Source organism: Octopus sinensis, linkage group LG7, assembly GCF_006345805.1.
Source record: "Octopus sinensis linkage group LG7, ASM634580v1, whole genome shotgun sequence".
NCBI classification, from domain to species: Eukaryota; Metazoa; Mollusca; class Cephalopoda; order Octopoda; family Octopodidae; genus Octopus; species Octopus sinensis.
Window position 1 is genome coordinate 429,748 of NC_043003.1, and position 19,186 is coordinate 448,933.

At 38.1% G+C, this 19,186-nt stretch overlaps 1 protein-coding gene across 18 annotated transcripts in view; it reads left to right on the top strand.

The window, feature by feature from the left end:
• The first annotated feature begins 894 nt into the window (after nt 1–894).
• Nucleotides 895–19,186, top strand: part of LOC115213794 (histone-lysine N-methyltransferase, H3 lysine-79 specific) — a 203,890-nt gene continuing 185,598 nt past the window's right edge. For all 18 annotated transcript variants that reach the window (XM_036504423.1, XM_036504430.1, XM_036504426.1 and 15 more), the window contains exon 1: nt 895–1,047. The gene's annotated coding sequence lies outside the window, so the exon portion shown is untranslated. The remainder of the gene's footprint in view (nt 1,048–19,186) is intronic.

A 19,186-nucleotide genomic window follows, 5' to 3' on the forward strand; every position in this document is an offset into this window, starting at 1 on the left:
TTTCCTCTCTCCTCTCTTCTTTTATATAACTTTCCTATCGTCTTCCATGTTATCTCTTCATTCACTAACGCGCTCTTTCATTCCTTCTTTTCTCTCCACTTTTCTCTCTATCCTTTTATTTATCCATCTATCTACAAACTTCTCTCGCATTCACATATTTATCTTCTCTCTTAGAAATTCTTTTGTTCAATAAATCTGCCTTGCAACCTCTTTTGTTTTCCTTATTTGTTTCTCTCTCTCCCTCTCTCTCTCTCTCCTCCCCCCTCTCTCTCTCTCTCTCTCTCTCTCTCTCTCTCTCGGTATGTTTGTGTTTATTATACATAAATCATGCAGTAAAAATACAGAGAGAATCAAAGCGGGGAGCGTGAAGGGGGCAACATTGCCAGATAGAGACAATTTTCCTTTCTTTTCTCCCTCACCTTCTCATACTTTCTTACTTTCTCTGCTTTCTCGCCACCTTTTCCACACTCCTCACTAAGACTACTCCTGACACTCTTTATAACTCTCTTTTCCCTCTTTCACTCGCTCTTATCCGCTCTATCTTTCATTACATATGCGATAAGACAAGTGAGCGAGGAAGTTAAAGCGAAAAATAAGATAAAACAAAGATAGGATGTAAGTTGTGAAGGGGGGGGGTACTCTCGCTCTTTCTTTCTCTCAATCAGTCTCCCTTTCTCCCTTTCTCTCATTGTCCCACTCTTTTCCTTACTCTGTCGCTCTATCTGTCAGTCTTGTTTCTCTCTTTCTCTCTCTCTCTCCCCAACTCTCGCTCTTTCTTTCATTCTTTCTTTCTTTCTTTCTATCTGTCTCCCTTTCTCCCACTCTTTCCCTTACTCTGTCAGTCTGTTTCTCTCTCTCTCTCTCTCTCTCTCTCTCCCCAACTCTGAATTTTCTTAAACTTGTCAGCCAATCAAATAGCCAGATTCCTGTCAGCTGACTTACTTAGCCGGTTCTTTCTGAGTGACTTTGCGGGGAATAGGTTTGGAGCCTTGAGAGTTTTTGCAGCTTACCGACCTCCTAGGATACTAACTGTCTTTACAGTAGTAGGTAAGTAGGGAACTATCATCCTTACCTGCACCTCCAAATCACATCTCCATCACCTTCTGTTCTTCTGATAGTTTTAGGGCAACTTTCATTACAACATTTAAATATGCACGCATACTTTTTATACAAGCATAAATTAATTTTTTCCAGATATCAAATTTGTAATTAACTAATTAAAGGGGATTTTGTAACTTTTATGCATCTTTCGCAGGTGTAATTTAGTGATAGACAGGTGAACTGACTAATTGGAAATTAAACTACAGACAAAATATAAAACATAAATCGCATTTATATAAAAATGCTTAGAAGTTGTGTGAAAGTTAGAAAAGGAAGTTAGTTGCAGTTTTCTTTCAGGTAAAAGCGATGAAGGATCAAATGGAGTCGGAATAATCGCCATCGTGTAAAAGTATTATTTTCTGCATAGTAGTCATATAGTTAAAAGAATTTAACCCCACAATATAACTGGTACTGTTTACTTTTTGGAACCTTTTTGGGTGACTCAGCTGTCGATTTTAGCTTACTGGTCTCCCGTTTCTGCCCAGTCCATCGTCCTGTCTTTAAGGAAGATTTCGCTGCTATTTCTAACACGTCGAGCGACCACGCAGAATGTCCCCTCATTTCAAAGGCCGAAATGGCTTATAGAGATAGGGAACTGTAATTGTGCTGTTCGCTTCCAGTGAAAAACGTTAAGTAGATTGAAATTAGCAGCAATCGGGGATTGAAACCGGGTCTTGGAATCAGGTTGTCGGGGCTTTTATCACTAACTCTACTTAGACTTTTTTTTGTTACAGTTATTGCTGTTGTTACCTATAAATATTTAAAATCTGTTATATGTATTTTTTTTACTTCTTTTCTTTTTCTTATATTCGACCAGTAAACTTCGGAAATTTTTACCACTGAAAAAACACTTTGGAAAGATCTTTTAGTTGAGACATCCCATTGATAATTTCTTTTAAAGTTTTCTCATTTCATTTCAATATTTTTAATGTTCATTTTCCTCATATTGTCCTGATGTGAATAAATGACTTAGGCATTTGTCCTAAGAAGTTTTTATTTAAACAACACGGGACTTTTCGCACTCTGTATTCCGGTCAGATACATAAGCGGGCAATCTCGTTCATTAGGGAAAGTTGCGGTGTTCATGGCTTTCTCATAGATATGAGTTCAGTTTAACCATTTCCGTCTTGAAGTCCAAATGAAATGAAATCAGAACACAGTTTTAATTCTGCCAAAATTTTACCCGTTGCGGAATATACGTTATAGTAAATAACTTTGTGGAGAAAGAAAACTGTTAAATAAACGTATATGAACTGGGTATAACTACACAAATGTGCCACCTACCCATCGACTTTGTTTCCTCATAACTTTCTGAAAATGGATATTTTTTATTGAATTTAAAAAAAAAATACGTTCACATAGTGTAGGTTACGATTTTAACGGCTGTGTCCAGCTAACTGTGAATGTAGAATTAGATAGATAGACAGACAGACAGATAGATAATATTCCCTTCTTACCTCTTAGTCTATCTCACTCACACACACACACACACACACATTTCAAGTGCAAACTTTTTAATTTGGTTCACGTAATTTTTGAATCGTGGTAAGTATCAATTTCCTACAGACCCAAGCCTCATTTCTAGAAAGAAACTGATGTTGAGTAAGATTCACACATTTCTCAATACACATTTTTTAACTAAAAAGAAATGCTACCCAAATTCAGAACACAGACTCGATTAGTTTAGGAACCACTTTATAATAGAATTACATACCATCTGACCATGTTTTTCGATTTGGTTTGCAAGATTTTTGTTATGTGAGTTCGTGTGTTGAAGCCTATTCTGTTGTGTCTGGACTCTCCTCTGACAATGTTATTTTAAAAAATAGAGTTTTATTTTAGTGGCCACGAAGAATGCAAATATTTTTGTCTGCAAATTTTTTTTCCTCTCTTTTTAACTGTTTTAAATCGAAATTTCTATTTTATACAAAGTTATGAGAGATTAAGCAAGAACTATCAGGTAAATAGTCATGGTTCAGCTTCAAGACAGTCTTCAGTTTTTATTAAATCGATTATCAGATACTTTCCAGGTGTGACCAACCCATCTTTTTCTTCGGATGTGCCTTTAAGATGGAAGGTATGATTGTAATTTGGCTGCTATTTCTAACTGGCCGATTGACCACGCAGGGGGCTCGCATCCTCATTAGTTCGACCTTCTTATAGAAGTCTGTTGTGTCACATATTGGTGGTCACCCTTGCAGGGTCTCAGGATTCGACTCTGAAACCTTTGGGATTTACATATGTTACAGCCTTGATCGAATTGATAGACTCCCTAAAATTCTAGGGTACATCACACGCGCACGCGCACGTTTCCCTTTTCTTACACTAATATGCACACATCTCTATATCTGCAAATTTTTTTCTCGAAACTGCAGAATCGTGCAATCTTCTGACTTTCTTTCCTCATGACTTTCTGAAACATGGATATTTTAAAATGAAATTTTCAACAAATACATTTCAAATGGCGTAGATTACGATTTTATCGGAATTTGAATTGGGAAAAAACAAAACAAATAAGGGTAGGGGGGGCGGGAGATAATTTACACACTTCACCAAAATGTATGAGGAAACAAAGTCGAAGTGTGTGAATAATCCGACCCCTTCCCCAATTTTTTTTTCACTTCAATTTCCGACATAATTGTAATCCACAACATTTGATCCGTATTTGGAGAAAATCTTATTCAAAATCTTCTTCAGAATGGCATGAGGAAACAAATTAAATTATGTGAATTATCCGAAACTCGTTTCTAGCCCTCCAAAAGATTTTTTCACAACAAATTCAGATATAACCCTAATCTACACACTAAATATATCCTGGATTTTGGCAATTTTCGTTAAAAAGCATGCATTTTAAAAAAAGTTATAAGGAAACAAAGTCGGTGGGTGGGAGGGATGCACATTTGTAGTTGTGATAGTTTTATTTGCCGGTTATAATTACATCGCAATTTTCTTAAAGCCCCATATCCCACTTATGTGCATTACTTCTTATAAACTTATACATTCACTCATGTACTATAAGAGATATGCTTTAGGAATTAGCGGTACGCTAAAGTCCAAGAGGTTAAGTTAGAGTTGGCGGAACGAGACGCTATAAGCCTCTCTCTCCCTTCATCAACTGCAGAATTAAGGGCACTTTGTACCCCTGTGTCCCCTCATCCACCATTTTCATCATTGCTTATGTGTATATATTACTTTATATTTGCATACGTGTGTCCGTTTAGTTTCGTAATCAAACGTTAGACAATATATCGTCTGCTTTTAGGTTACATACCTACATTCACACATTCATACATTTTAAAGGCCTTTTGGAAGAAGTTTCGATAGTCTTCTAGGGTGTCTGTGTGTGTAAGTGTGTGTGTGTGTTTATATATATTATATATATATATATATATATAATATATATATATATATATATATATATATATATATATTATATATATATATATAATATATATATATATGTATATATATATATATATATATATATCTATATATATATATATATATATATATATAGATATATATATATATATAGAGAGAGAGAGAGAGGAGAGAGAGAGAGAGAGAGAGAGATTCAGATAAATATGGTACTTAAGTTGAGGCACCAGAATTTAGTACGGTATTATCCATACAATTTCAAAGTAAGGTGATTAAAATCAAAATAAGCAACAAGGATATCATTGTTGCTTATTTTGATATATATATATATATAAAATTAAATTTAGGGTAAAAATTGATATTTATCAATTAGAACCAGTGGTCTAGCATATTAAAGAAAGAATCCGAAGATTAATATATATATATATACCAATTAAGGACTGAACACGAAAAGTGGACAGTCAACATGCTAGATATAGACGTCAAATCGCCATTCTCCACACTCTGTGGAGAATGGCGATTTGACGTCTATATCTAGCATGTTGACTGTCCACTTTTCGTGTTCAGTCCTTAATTGGTATATATATATATATATATAGTCATTCTGTTCACCCACAAACATACACACACTCAGAGAAAGTCTGTCTGTATAACTCCTTTCTTAATTTCCCTTCCTTTCTCCTCCTTCCTCTTTTTGGCAATTCTGTCGCACCTTATATTTCTATCCCTCACCTTTTAACTGTTAGCTACGCTTCGTGTGTGTATAATATAATACACACGCTCGTGTGTGTGACCTTTGTAGAATCGAGGTGAGAAAACCCTAGCTTTGAACCTTAGCATCGTTTCATCTGACCGAATTTCACTAATGACCGAATGCAGATACTCTGACCGGATTCATTGCGATTACAGACTAAGAGCTTCTTTGAAGCTATATAATGTTTCTAGGTAACGGCAATCTAGGGGAACATATATGATACATTTTTGGGCGGTCTGAAGACCATAGATATGTTCCGGCAGTTCGTAGTGGCGGCCACCTGGAGAGTTAACAGGTGTGGCTCTGACCGCTTTCAAACCACGTGGTTTCGGGTTGAGTCCCACCCTGCTGCAAGGGACTTCTACTATGGGCCCCGGGCCGACTAATCCGTGTGTGTGTAGTTTACTAATCGGAAACTGTATGGAAGCCTGTCATGTGTGTATGTATGTATGTATGTATGTATGTATGTATGAGTATGTGTGTATGTATGCATGTATGTGTGTGTGTATGTATGCATGTAAGTACGTATGTATGTAGGTGTGTGGATGTGTATGTATGTGTGTATGTATGTGTATGTATGTATGTATGTATGTATGTAGGTGTGTATGTAGGTGTGTATGTATGTAGGTGTGTATGTAGGTGTGTATGTATGTATGTGTGTATGTAGGTGTGTATGTATGTAGGTGTGTATGTAGGTGTGTATGTATGTATGTGTGTATGTAGGTGTGTATGTATGTAGGTGTGTATGTATGTAGGTGTGTATGTATGTAGGTGTGTATGTAGGTGTGTATGTATGTATGTGTGGGTGTGTGTATGAGTTGGGTTTAGGTCTCCTCTGTATTTCAGTTCCTATTTTAATGTGGCTAATAAAGAAAATAGATGAATAACAAACGAACATGTGAATAGTGTATAACTTCTTCCCTGTTCTCACCCTGTACACGCAAAACGTACCCAAACCAACGGAAACAAAAAAAAAAAAAAGAAAGAAAGAAAAGAATTTTCCTTTAATCCTAACCCTACCGACTCGAAAAGAAACATTCGATAATGAAATCGTGGTACCTTATTATGCTCGACAAGCAACGTGATTGTCAGCGCTCGATAGCTACTGATCCTATATATGGTTGATGGCGGCTGGTTCGCGGTTAAAGACGACAGCACGGACTCTGGAGTACGAGTGTATAAACTGAAAGTTCGAATCCTGAGCTTTAAAATAAAAAAAAAAAGCAAAGCAAAATAAGCAAAAAATAAATTGAGTTCGGAGATATTTACTCAAGCGGATCTACTACATATTTTTGGATGAATGAATTAAAGAGTGATATATATATATATACATATATATATATATATATATATATATTATATATATATATATATATATATATTATATATATATATATATATATATATTATATATATATATATGTAATGTTGTGCGAAAAAAATTAACCTTGAATTGAAATTTTCTTTTTCAAAAAGAATGCTAAAAACCTAAAAGCATGTATTAGTGACCTCTTCTCAAAAGGAAATCATGGTCTTTGTTTGCAGGCAGCGGGGATAACTTTCGACAAATTTCTGTCTATTAGACCTTATCAGCATAGTATACATACTCTGCTCTGATGAACTGACAAATACTGTGAAAAAAATACGAATGATTTTTAGCTAACTACCAAAAGAATATAATTCAAAAGAGTCAATGACATGAAATGGAAATATAAGTTGTGAAGTACTGAATATTGTATGATAATACACGACGGATGACACAATGTGGATGGATTGAGGGAGCAGGCTCTGATTTGAAGAGTAACTCGTTGTGATGGCGAAAGTTGATAACGAGTGACAGAACTGAGGAAAGACAGGATGAGTTAGATTTTGCACCTGTATAAGAAGGATTGTATATCATGTGTGAATATAACTATAACAGATAGTATGTAGATATGTGTATGGGAGAATTAATATGTGAGTATGTGTGAAATAATCCGAAAACTTTAGAGTATTTGTGTATGCTGTGCATGAGACATCGTATGAAAATGTGGTCTTGTGTGTGAAAGGCGAGAGGAAGTGTGTTTGTGTATATGTGAGAGAATGAATGATAACATTTCTTTCTTTCACGTGGGTTAATCAGTGGAAGGCGGACAAGCTCTTTGGCGTTTTGCTGTATCTCCAAGACTTTAAAGGAAGGGGTTTATCTTCAGGGCAAAGAGTTGGCCTGAATGCTTGCAACAGAGTGGATTCCGCTAAAGGCATCCAAATGGTGGTATTATACCGGGTGATGGATTAAGTCTATCACTCAAGGTGTGTGTGAGAGAGTCAGAGTAAATATGTAAGAAAGTACGTATATACATAAGAGTGTTTTCATGTGAGTAGAGTTTGCGTCTGTGAGAGACAGAAAGGTAGAAAATGTATGCGAGAGAAAAAAAAAACAGGTTGTAGTTATATGTAGACACATGCAATATGTATCTTGATATAGATATGTCTGCAGTGCTAGCGGCAGAATTTTGTGACTGTTAAAAGCAGGGTAGATATTTTGATTACACAATAACTTGTAAAATATTCATACACAGTAAATGGTTACGAGTAGTACACAATGTAATTCGACCACATTGGGGATGTATACTTTGAAAAAAAATTGTTGCAGAAACCTTCAGTGCAAAATGGTGACGATAATTTTTTTTTGTAGTTTGTAGATGTTCCTTTTGTAGTTTTTCAGTCAACCGTTTACAGACATACATTTACAAATATGTATTTTTACATTTAGATATAAATTGGTAAATGAATTTAGAAACTTCCTCCTAATCATAGTGTTGGATAAACTTGTATTGGACTATTTTTATATAGATATACATCGGATGAAGGCTATGATATTGAAAACCAAGACGTAATGTGAGTTAAAACTGAATAGATTAATGCTGCGTATACACTACAATCTAGTACATTTCTACACATCTTAAATGTGGATGAAATTATAATACATGTTACTTGTCAACAATGGGTATTCCAATTGTCCAATCAAAATTGTCCTATCATCTTACCTCTTTGCTTGTCCTATGTATCATATATGATACACAATCTCATTTTTTTACTGCCAGAGTAACTTGCAACTTATGATAAGAAAACTTTATATCACTCAGAGCATATAAAACGAGGGCTAACTAAAAGTGTGAAAACACGCATGGACGTTTAGGAAAAAACTTATGGAAATGCTTTGGTTAATTAGGACAAGCTGATGAAAATGCTTTGGTTAATTAGGACAAGCTGATGAAAATGTTTTGGTTAATTAGGACAAGCTGATAAAAATGCTTTGGTTAATTAGGACAAACTGATGAAAATGCTTTGGTTAATTAGGACAAGCTGATAAAAATGCTTTGGTTAATTAGGACAAGCTGATGAAAATGCTTTGGTTAATTAGGACAAGCTGATAAAAATGCTTTGGTTAATTAGGACAAACTGATGAAAATGCTTTGGTTAATTATGCCTCTTAAAATAGTGGAGTATTTCACTGGTACTTGTACTCATAACGTAATCCACAGGTATACTCAGCAGGACATTGTATGTGACGGGGCTGGGTGGGGTGGGGGATAGAACTGCATGTGCAATCTATCTGACGGGTGCACCCACCCCGCTTCAGATAATTTTAGTTTACCCACTTTCGTTTACAAGTTTTGAGAGGACAAAATGTTTTGGAAAGCGACACACTTCAAGGAATCAAACTTGGGAGATCGTGGTTAATTTCCAGGCGAACTTCTTGACCGTTGGAATATGCTTGCGTGACGGTGCCCTATAAAATACCCCCGTCCACCACCACACAAACTCACCAGGGTCAGTGACTTGTGATCTATCTGTCTGTCTGTCTGTCTGTCTGTCTGTCTGTCTGTCTGTCTGTCTGTCTGTCTGTCTGTCTGTCTGTCTGTCTGTCTGTCCGTCCGTCCGTCTGTCTGTCTATCTTATTTCTTTATTGCCCACAAGGGGCTAAACATAGGGGGACACACAAGGACAAACAAAGGGATTAAGTCGATTATATCGACCCCAGTGCCTAACTGGTACTTATTTAATCAACCCTGAAAGGATGACAGGCAAAGTCGACCTCAGCGAAATTTGAACTCAGAACGTAACGGCAAACGAAATACCTATTTCTTTACTACCCACAAGGGGCTAAACACTGAGACGACAAACAAGGATGGACAAACGGATTAAGTCGATTATATCGACCCCAGTGTGTAACTGGTACTTATTTAATTGACCCCGAAAGGATGAAAGGCAAAGTCGACCTCGGCGGAATTTGAACTCAGAACGTAGCAACAGATGACATACTGCTAAGCATTTCGCCCGGCGTGCTAACGATTCTGCCAGCTCGCCGCTTTAATGTCTATCTATCTATCTATCTATCTATCTATCTATCTATCTATCTATCTATCTATCTATCTATCTGTCTGTCTGTCTGTGTGTCTGTGTGTCTGTCTCTGTCTCTCTCCCTCCCTCTCTCTCTCTCTCTCTCTCTCTCTCTCTCCCTCTCTATCTATCTATCTTTTTATGTCGAGTTATAATAAAACCAATTTAACATTGTATTGAAGGATTACTCGATAATTTTCGTGTAGTACATATAATAATCTTATTGTTAATCCCTCTTGTGCAAGTATAATATATATTATTCACACATACACAGAGTGGAAAGAGAGAGAGAGAGAGAGAGAGAGAGAGAGAGAGAGAGGAGGGGGTGAATGATATATCTGTGACTAAACTGTCGTCTGGGAATCACTGTATTCTGTGCATGTACGAGGTTGATATTTTAAAAATGTCCTTCTCTCACGATATCTCTGTACGCATGCATAAACCTTTACATGCACTCAGAACACCTCCCTACTTACCACACACCTTTACACACAAAGCCATCTCACACACACACACACACACACACACACACGCAACACACACACACACACACACACACACACACACACACACAGAGTACAGTTATGCTTTTCGTCGACAACGCCAGTCCTTGGGGCAGTATTCTTTTATTCTTTTATTTGTTTCAGTCATTTGATTGCGGCCATGCTGGAGCACCGCCTTTAGTTGAGCAAATCGACCCCGGGATTTATTCTTTGTAAGCCTAGTACTTATTCCATCGGTCTCTTTTTGCCGAACCGCTAAGTTACGGGGACGTAAACACACCAGCATCAGTTGTCAAGCGGTGGTGGGGGACAAATAGACACACACACACACACACACACATATATATACGGCGGGCTTCTTTCAGTTTCCGTCTACCAAATCCACTCACAAGGTTTTGGTCGGCCTGAGGCTATAGTAGAAGACACTTGCACAAGGTACCACGCAGTGGGACTGAACCCGGAACCATGTGTTTGGTTAGCAAGCTACTTACCACACAGCCACCCCTGCGCCTAGCTTCTAAATTCCTTTTGTGAAGGTGTGTACATTTAATACATATGGTGTATACATTTGTATACACACTTATATATAAGTGTATAAAGCTCGATATGCAACCGCGTGGTCTTGGGTTCCGTCTCACTGCACAGCCCCTTGGGCAAGAGGTTTTGTCTCCTACAGACCTAATCAACCAATGCCTTGTGATTGAATTTGGTCAACGCAGTCTGTGTGGAGGCCTGCTATATATATGGGTGTGTGTGTGTGTGTGTTCAAACCACCGCTCGACAACCGGTGTTAGTTCGATTACGTCTAAAGCAACCAATAGAATTAGAACCAAACTACAAAAATTACAAGTACCGGAGTCGGTCTCTTCGACTAAACTCTTCAAGGTGAAGCCCCAGCTTGGCCGCAGTCCAATGACTAAAAGAAGTAAAAGAGAAAGTACGTCACTGGTACTTAATTACCAGGGCCTCGGTTCTGTTTTGAAGAACGGATTTTCATGAATAGTCTAGAACCAGTCTGTTTTTATCCGAGAATCTGACAACAGGTCCCAGAAATCTCAGACTCTAAATGGTTGCACGAGGACGCTAAATTATTGCATTCTTCTGTTATATTGAGTACTTTTAAAACAACGGGCATACACACACACACACACACATACATACATACATACATACATACATACATACATACATACATACATACATACATACATACATACATACATACATACATACATACATATATATGAAATAAAGTGTTTTGCTCGAGGACACAACGCGTTGCCGGGAATTGAACTCACGACCATGCGATCGTGAACCGAATGTCTTAACCACTAAGCCACGCGCCTTCACACACCTTGAGCAAGACACTTTATTTCACGTTGCTCCAGTCCACTCGGCTGGCAAAAATGAGTCGTACCAGTATTTCAAAGGGCCAGCTTTGTCACATTCTGTGTCACGCTGAATCTCTCTGAGAACTACGTTAAGGATACACGTGTCTGTGGAGTGCTCAGCCACTTGCACGTTAATTTTACGAGCAAGCTGTTCTGTTGATCGTATCAGCTGGGACCCTCGTCGTCGTAACCGACGGAGTGCTCCTTTTATATGTGTATATATATATATATATATATATATACACACATCACTATATACATACATATATCGAGTTAGCTGGGAGAATGTCTGTGATCGCACGACTTGCTCGAAATAGTAGCCTAATTTCTGTCAAATAAAACCCCCAATGTCTTCAAGAAAACAGTAGATACTGTAATCTTATATATTTACTAAACGGATGCGATGGTCACAGCTGGAATGCCTTTGAGTGTAGGTTGGCTCTAGAGACAACAAACACTCCTAATTGTGTTTATTTGTAAAAACTTGGTTAAACTAATATTATTGGAGATATCTCCATTGATTTCTGTTTCTTTAAACACTCTCAGAGGGATGTTTCGTCTTCAAATTGCAAAGATAATCTATGAGATAGTACCGTACACGCACGCACACACACACACACACACACACACACACACATCTATGTATGCATGTAAAGATCTGTGTGCGTGTGCGCGCGTTTGTGTATGTGTGAATCTCTCTATGTATATTATGTATAGATATATAGGTACAAAAAAGTCTGTGTAAATAATCTTTGCATTGTAGATATTGATTTCACGCTGCTATTTCATAGTAAATAATCCCGTGTATGTGTGTGTGTGAGTGTTTTCCCCATTCGTCTGTTTTGAGTCACTGCTAGACGAAACCTCAAGCATGTCGTTGCCGGCTTATTTTATGATGGTTGCCGACCTCCATATCTTACCTGTCCTCGCGAACTAATTGCATATTTAACGAGTTGCTCTCTTCAGTGGTCAAATGATTAACCTTGGCCATCAGCACAGAGAGAGAGGGGGGAATGAATAGATAGATAGATAGATAGATAGATAGATAGATAGATAGATAGATAGATAGATAGATAGATAGATAGATAGATAGAGGACTTTTATAGTAAGTACCATTGTGTATTATATATTTCGCGTCACGCAAAGAGAGATAACTCCAATTTTAATGGAGTCAATTTTGCCATCTATCCTTTCGGGGTCAATAAAATTTGGGAACCAGTTGAGCACAGAGGTTGATATAATCGACTAGCTCCCCCCCCTCAAAGTTTTGGTCATTGTACCTATAGTAGAAAGGTAGCAGAACGGTTAGCACTCCGGGCAAAATGCTTAGCGGCATTTCGTCCGACTTCTCGTTCGGCGTTCAAATTCCGTCAAGGTCGACTTTGCCTTTTCATCCCTTCGGGGTCAATAAAACGAGTACAAGTTGAATATGGCGGTCGATGTAATGGACTTAACCCTCACCCTAAAATTGCTGGCCCTGTACCGAAATTTGAAACCATTATTATTATTAGAGGTCGACTTTGCCTTTCATCCTTTCGGGGTCGATGAAATAAATACCAGTTACGCACTGGGGTCGATGTAATCGACTTAATCCCTTCCCCACCTCCAAATTCCAGACCTTGTGCCTATAATAGAAAAGATTATTATTATTATTCTTACTCTGAAAGACTCTCGGCCAGTTCTCAATTACTGGTTGATCTTTACCTGAAAGAAGGCAATAACAAATTACCAAAGGTTTCTCCTGTGGTTCAAAGAGACAATACTCTCCTTAGAATGCGAGCTGTACCCAACAATGCTCTCTTCTGGATCACTTCTGACAATTATTAATTATCATCATCATCATCATCATCTCATCATCATCATCATCATCATCATCATTATCATCATCATCATCATTATTATCTTCATCAACATCATCATCATCATCATCATCATTATTATTATTATCATTATGATTATTATTATACATAGTAATGTTTTCTATGTTTTCGCAAAGCTAAAAACACGAATGTACAACAGATAGGTTAATGCTATGTCTGCACACGTAAGAAGTACGGACGGCCTATTTTCTATGAAGTTTATATGTGAGCAGTGGGCACTTTACAAAGCGCATTAATCTGTGTAGATTAATGTTTGAGCGAATGCATTAGTAATAACAATAGATGCACACACGACAAACTGCACACACGCACAACTGGAGACACATGTCAATACGTACATACACACACATATATATATATGTATATATACATGTATACGTATATATACATATATCTACTATCTTTTATTTGTTTCACTCAGACTTTGGCCATGCCGGGGCACCACAGTATATTCATATAGATATATATACACACACACACACACACATCCATACATACTGGAGGAAGAGAGAGAGTGAGTGAGTGAGAGAGAGAGAGAGCGAAAGAGATGCCAGTCTGTGGGTGAAATGCTAGCTATGTTGTTATAATATCCTGACTTTTCGTGTGTTTCAAGTCGTTTCGTTGCTAATTTTCTTCCTATCAAGTACAGCTCCATATCTACCTTCCAATCGACACTCCATCATCTCCTAATAAGGTATCATCTAGCTATAGCCATCTCTCTCTCTCTCTCTCTCTCTCTCTGGCTTCCCTCTCCTTACCTCTTCTTTTTTTACTGACTTGCTACTACTACCACCACCACACCACCACCACCACCGCCACTACTACTACTACTACTACTACTACTACTACTACTACTACTACACAGGAATTTCTTTTCAATCTGTCTGTGTATATATATATATATATATACGTGTGTGCTTTTGAGTTCTTGTGTGTGTATATATGCGTGTATGTATGTGTGTGTGACTATATACACACACACACATATATATATATATGAGCACTTATGTGTGTGTATATATGCATGCGTGTAAATGCATGTGTATACATATATGCGTGTGTATATATATGCATGTGCGTGTATGTGCATATATATATGTGTGTGTGTGTGTATGTATGCGTGTGTATATTTATATGTATGAGTATGAATTTGCGTATGTGCGTGCGCGAGCATATACACTATACACCTTGTATATATAGGTGTATATATGTAGGGGTTAGCTTTTTCGGTCCTTCAGCTTTCTCGCCCCTCCCTCACTGGAATAGTTTGCACGGCAAAGCATTCGTTTCTTTTCTTTTCTCCCCCACCCCCACCAATCGCCCCAAGTCTCATTGCATTTTAACATCTTTTTCTTACGAAGCGACTAGAAGCTAGAAATAGCAACCAAATCTCCCTCAGATTATACTGGGTGATCCACTACCTGAAATTAGAACAATAAAAAGAAAACGGGTGACTGGGCGGCCACTAATGTCTGGTTATTTGGTCCTAAATGTAGCTGTTCTCTCTCTATATATATAATATATAATACACACACACTAAAACTTGTTTCAGTCGTTGGACTGTAGCCATGCTGGAGCACTATCTTCAAGGGTTTTAGGCGAACAAATTAACTCCTATACTTTTTTAAAAACTTGTGACTTATTCTATCGGACTGTTTTGCCGAACCGCAAAGTTAGGGGACATAAACAAAGCGACACTGACTGTTAAGGGCTGGCAGGAGACAAACACATACACACGCATCATTTATACGACGGACATCTACACAGTTTCTGTCTACCAATTTCATTCATAAGGCATTGGTCGGTCCCGGGACAATAGTAAAAAAAAACAACATTTGCCCAAGGTACCGCGCACTCGAATTGAACCTGAAACCAAATTTGCACTTTAAAAAAATATGGGTAAAGATTAAGAACACTGGAGAAGATGTTCTTCTTCGTGTCGGAAAGTAATGGAAGAAAAAATATCTTAAAGGATAGAAAGAGGGGAGGATACATTAGGTAATGTAGTCATATAAGGAATGGAAGGTGTAGTTCTAAATTCTCTTTAAGAGATGCAAGTCGAAGCTCTGCTGGAAACTGATGTTTGTCGCCGCTTCAATATGGCTGTTCCGTACGGAACAACGTTACTATTTTTTTTTAGCCCAGGAGAATATCTCCTGCAGCTGGTTAACGACACAACCTGGGAAAATCGGAGGTCGAATAACTTTGATTATATCTGCTCGGCCACGGTTGACCTGGGACTAAATAACTCCTTCAAACTGGCCCAAGACCAGCAGTTTTAGGGTAGAGGGTTACATCGACGTCAGCACTTGACTGGTACTTTATTTCATCGACCCTTCCCACCAAAAGGACGAACAGCAATTCAACCTCAACAGAATTTGAACTCAAAACAGAAGGAGACGGAAGAAATGCCTTTATATATTTTGTCCGGGGTGGTAGGGATTTTGCCAGTTCAACACAACTAAACGAAATTTTCTTAATCCTTCAGAATCCGACTTCCACCTTTAGTTTCTACCTCCTCACAATGATAATTGTTGCAAATTTGTAGCGGGGTGGGGTGACTTCGAAGTGACAAGAAACACCAGCAGGGTTTAAATTCACACAAGGCACTCGATACGTTGTATACCCACTTCTTTTGATCCTTTATTCATAATAATTTCTTTATAAATCCGAGAAACGAGGCCTCGGATTTATAAAGGCTGTGAAATGGGATAATTTAATGTTCATGTTTTTTCCCAAAGGCTTTCAGCAACTTCCCTTTTTTTCGTAAAAAGCCTGAGATTTAAGAAGGTGAATATGGGTAAACAAGGACATTATCAACAATATGGAAATAAAATGATTTATAATCGGGAATCGAAACTATTGATGTATCGCACGGTTATGTACACGGCTCTGTACAGTTGCCTTAACTCAACTACATACGGTGAAATTAATATAAAGTTTTGGGATTTGGTTTGCAAGGTTCTTTATGAGAGTTCGTGTGTTGAAGCATATTCTGTTGTGTCTGGGGAGAGTCGTTTTCTTTTGGTGCCTTATCATTTAACACACTCACCTGTAAAATTTCCACCCATTTACCTATTTTTCTAAAATTTTCGTTGCGTCTTGCAACCTTTTTAATAGCTGTTGAAAAAGTTGCAAGACGCAATGAAAATTTTAGGAAAAGAAATAAGTAAATGAGTGGAAATTTTACCGGTGCGTGTGTTAAATAATAAGGCACCAAAAGAAAACGACTCTCCCCAGACACAACAGAATATAAAGAAGTTATTCTATATTGTAATCACACTATGAACGTTTTGCCTACAAATTTTTGATCTTGTGTCTCTCTCTCAGCAAACTTTCAGTTTCAGGTGTGTGTATACGTATGTGTGTATGTATTAATATATATATATATATGTATGTATGTATGTATGTATGTATGTATGTATGTATGTATGTATGTATGTATGTATGTATGTGTGTATGTATGTATGTATGTATGTATGTATGTATGTATGTATGTATGTATATGGGTGTATGTGTGTGTATGCATGCATGTATGCGTGTACGTGCATGTATGTATATCTGTTTATGTGTGTGCGTGTATGTGTATATGTATGTGTGTATATTATGTGCGTATGAAGGCTAGCAAGTCGAAACTTCGAAATCACTGTCACCCCTCTACTTGTAAAAGTCTAATAAACATTTTATTGTGTCTGACGAAATCTAATAAATATGTACTTTACAAAAGGTATTTCAGCTTAACGTTAAATTGTTTTCATTATAACTTGGCATGAAAACAAACCTTATATACATATATCAAGTGTTGTATGTGTTGGTGTTTATGTAGATGTATCTGGGAACCAACAGTTGGCGATTTATGGGCAAACGTGAACCAACGTTTGCTGCTGCTAAGAAGCCAGCTGTTTCTTAGAACAAATCTCTTGTAGTAGTTTACGCTAAATCTACCATCGCCATCGCCACCTCTGCAATTTACTTTCTCTAATCCTTGACTAGGCTTCATTTCTTCAATGGGTTTTGCAAAAAGAAAAGAAAAAAGAGAAAATGAAACAGTAAGAGTAAAAACCAAAAAAGAAGAAAGAAAAACTATTTCCATCATTTAAGAAGTTGCCTGACTCTCTTCGCCCTGCCAACATGTCTGCTGCATTCTCTGAAATATCTCAAGTTTTTCCACTATTTTTTCGTCCTTAACCTTTCCTTTCCTTTCTTTCTTTCTTCTTTCTTTCTTTCTTCTTTCTTTCTTTCTTTCTTTCTTTCTTTCTTTCTTTCTTCCCTCCTTTCTTCCCTCCTTTCTTCCCTTCTTTCTTTCCTTGTCTCCTCATCTTTTCAATTCTCATCTTTTCATATATTTCTTCTCATCATCTCCCGTCAATATTTTCAACATGTGAAGAAGATTCTCCCTCCCTCTCTCTCCCTCTCTCTCCCTCTCTCTCCCTCTCTCTCCCCCTCCTCTCTCTCCCTCTCTCTCCCCCTCCTCTCTCTCTCTTCCTTTTCACCCATTTACCCATGTACCTCATCCCTAAAGCATCTTTTGTCCCCTCCCGCCCGCCACAACCCCAGAACCGGCAAGGGAATATCTATACATACAGTTTCTCGATCTACCACAACTAGCAACCAAATTTGCCTCATATCACAACACTACCAGACTTTAAAAGGAAATGAAGACATCATTGATAAAGTAGTCTCTCTCTGCACCCTAAAGAGACGATGTGCTTAGAGCTGAAGACCCCTGGGATCCCAGATCTGTCCTGGCGCTGCTACAACTTGATCGTTTCTTTTCTCCTCAAACCCTTAAATTTCATCTACTTCACCCCAAACCTCGATTTCCCTACCGTCTGATTACGTCTTGCAATCCATTCCTGGGTCCTTCCCAACAACCTACATTGAATCTGTCCCTCTCTCTCTCTCTCTCTCTCTCTCTCTCTCTCTCTCTCTCTCTCTCTCTCTCTCTCTCTGCCCCTCTCTCTCTGTCTGCCTTTCTCTTCCCTTCAGAATCTGCCTCTCTCTTTCTCTCTGCCTCTCTCTTTCTCTCTGCCTCTGTTTCTCTGTCTCTATTTCTCTTTGCCTATATTTACCTGTCTGTCTGTCTCTCTCTCTCTGCACCTCTCTGTCTCTCTCTTCCTCTCTCTCTTTCTCTCTATCCCTATGCCTCTCTCTCTCTCTCTGCCCCTCTCTGTCTTTCTGTCTTCCTCTCTGCCTCCCCCTTTCTCTCTGCTTCTCTCTATCCCAATGCCTCTCTCTCTCTCTCACTCTCTGCTCCCCCCCCACTCTCTCCTTTTCCATTCACCACCCTATTTTCAATGTTGTCCCTAAAATCTCACTGACCTCCCATCTGATTCCACCATACCACCTTATGGCTACTTACTATGACCTAACCTTCTTTGCCACTAAACACATCTTACCACTACCACTACCACTACTACTACATCTCAGCCTACCTGACCCTTTCTTTCCACCATTTTATTCCTATTCTTATTTCGTAACAAACCTCCTCCTTTCATCTATTTCACCTTCTCTTTCTTCCCCTATTTCTTCTCTTCCTGCCAAACCCTATCTTGACCCCGTAATTCCTTCTCTCTTTTCCCTCTGCATCTCTCTTCCTATCTTTATCATCTTCTTCTCCCTTTCTCTGCTTTTTCTTTCTTTCTTTCTCCCTTGTATTTCTCTCCCTATCTCTGTCCCTATCTCTCATCATCGTCTTCTGCTTCCATTTCTTCTCTCTTTCTCTACCTCTCTACTTCCCTCCCTCCCTCCCATGCCATGACCTACTTTGTTGAAATCTCTCCTTCTCTCATC